Genomic DNA, 2,793 nt, shown 5'->3' with positions numbered 1-2,793 from the left:
GTCTGAGTCCGATGTGCTTCTGACAACTCTCTGGTGAGAGTTGATGTCCTTGCCTTTTCCTCCTTTAACTAAACCACAAGATCTGCAATCTGAGCACAGAGAATTTCTTCCCTTTTCCTCAGGACCTCAACTTCTTGCAACTGTTCCCTTAGCCCCTCCATCTCCTTATTGTTCTCCACAATCTGAGTCTGTAAGTCGTGTAACTGCTGGGCTGAGTGTTTCAAACATTCTTGATGAGATGATCTCTCTGCCTCATACTTCTTTTGTAATTCCAATTTTTCCAGAATTGCTTGATCCTTGTCTTGTTTCAACTCTTCACATAAGAGCTCTAATGTGGTAAGACCATCCAAATTCGTTGATGTCCTTCTTGTGCAAACTTTTGAACTAGTGGTAGTCTCATCCGGTCGCAGCTTCTCTACACTAGAAGTGACTGTAATTTCTTCATTCTGTCTACCATGTTCCAACATGTTTATCTGGGCTTTCATGGTTTGTAAAGTGGTCATGAGCATCTGAAAATCTCCTGGACCAATCACCGATTGTTTTCCTTGAGTCTTTCCCTTTCCTTTGTCAGAATCTCCAGGTTTCCTAGCAACATCTTCTTCAACTTCCTATGGAGCGGAGGCTTCCTTCCCTCTCATGTCCTTAATGGATGATTCCTGTATGGTTGTGGCTTGATTCTCCTTTTCCTTGTGGAGAGCTTCCCCCAAGTGTTGTGCATTCTCTAGCGACTCCTCGATCGCTACATGGTGCTCTATCTTAAATTTTCCTTTCTTACTCTTTTTTTGACCCATCTTCTTTAGTGAACTCTCAACACTTGGCTCTTGTTCCTCCCTTGGTCGTTTGTCCTTCAGTTGACCCATCTCAGCAACTGCGGGTGTCACCTGAAAGGGCTCGGAGAGTCCCAAGGCTGTGGTGATGACCTTACTGAGTGCACCACCGTAATTTATCATGCATATCTTGGCCTCAGTAGTGGTGAGTCTCCCTTCAGGAGTTTTAGGAAGAGTCTCATGTGCCTTGGCAAGGGATTCACAAATATGATCCATCCAAAACTTATTTAAATCCTCATCAAGTATCCTGTCTGATAAGATATCTTCCATGAAGCCCTTGGTTATTCTCCCTGCACGAGTGCTGGTTTTGTTGTAGGTAAACAAATGGTGAAACACCTGTGCAGTGGCTCTAAGATCCAACTCCTCAATGGCAGAGAACAATAGACCACCAGTAGTAACATTAGGCTTACCCTCCCACCTTTGATCCACTAGATGAGTTTTACTAGCTTTACCATGCCCTCTTGACCCTTGACAAAGACCTAAGGCTTGTTCTATCAGCTTAGAAGTAAGTGCTACCTCCCCAACTTTTTGCTCTTTTTCATCCCAGTAGCTCATCCGACTTGTTTTAGTCTTAGGATCGTAGTTTTGAACAAAGTTGTAGCAATTGGCAAAGTGAATAGGCCCAGTGGTTGCTCTAATATAGTCGGTTAGCCCACATTTAGCCACCAACTCCCCAATTTTAGGATACCTGTTGACAATATTCTCCAAGTTGGTAAGTTGACGAAACTTCAAGGCCCCAAAACTCCATATGCTGGTCTCTAGACCAAACTCCTTGCATTGCTCCATAGTGAATACTCCCCTGTCCTCATAATGATGATCCTTGACAGCCACCAATGTCGACATTGTAGACATTTCAAACTGTGAACTTGTCATCTGCTTAATCAAAAGATAAGACCACATCTTGAGAAATTTCTAGCTAACCATCACACAAAATATAAAAGTCAAACTATACCTTTGCCTTTTTATAAAAATAATGCCAAAATGGATTGCCAATTGCCCTCCTGCAACAAAAAGACCTAGCAAGCTTCCTAGCTTGCAGGGGTAAGCGACAAAGGACGGAAAAGATGACAGGGCAACACAAAAAGGAAAAAGAAAAAGAAGATGAAGTATGGACAAAGAAAATGGAAAGACAACTAGGTGGACGGGGAAAATGAAGGAAGGATGGACATCCACCAAGCGTAAAAGTTGGGGTTATACTCCAATTCCGCAAATGTATCAAGGTCAAATGGGCGCATAGCCAAACCACACAAATAAGTTGTAATTGTCAAGATTGTGGGAGAGAAGGAAGGAGTCTCATTTGTAGCTTTCTTGCTTGCACAATGGGGGAATACACACAAGGGTGGAGGCTGAAAACAGTTTTCCTCTTCTTAGTTGTGTAAGCCAAAAGAACTCTAGTACATAGAAATAGAAGAACCCTATATATGGGTCTCAAACCAAACTCAACTAACTAAGGTGGCATACTAACTGAGCCACGAACTAGAGAAGATAAGGATAGCTGTCATCTAGCTATTATTCATGGGCGGTGTACCAACCGCATCCGCAACTGACAAGTCGGTGACATAAACGCACAACGGTCACCCTGGCATATCACGAGTGGAGCTCGATATCTCAACACTCCCCCTCGAGCTCAATCCCAATTCCTGCACACCAAGCAGGTCTCTGAACTTGTGCAGCTTCTCTGCACCCAATGCCTTCGTAAATATGTCAGCTACCTGATCCTCTGTGCTGACATAAACTAGATCAATAAGACCTAGTAAAACCCTCTCTCGCACATAGTGATAATGCACCTCAATGTGCTTTGTTCTAGCATGATAGACTGGGTTATTTGCCAAGTGTATACTACTCATGTTGTCACAATAAATGACAACTGGCCCATCTGTAGACTGATGCATATCATAAAGTAGCTTATGTAACCAAGCTACCTCACATGCAGCCATTGCTGTAACCCTGTACTCAGCCTCTGTGC

The sequence above is a fragment of the Lygodium microphyllum genome, chromosome 1 (assembly GCF_053477565.2).
Source record: "Lygodium microphyllum isolate KBCC chromosome 1, Lygodium_microphyllum_v1.1.10, whole genome shotgun sequence".
NCBI lineage: Eukaryota > Viridiplantae > Streptophyta > Polypodiopsida > Schizaeales > Lygodiaceae > Lygodium > Lygodium microphyllum.
Note: the sequence above shows the minus strand (reverse complement) of the source record.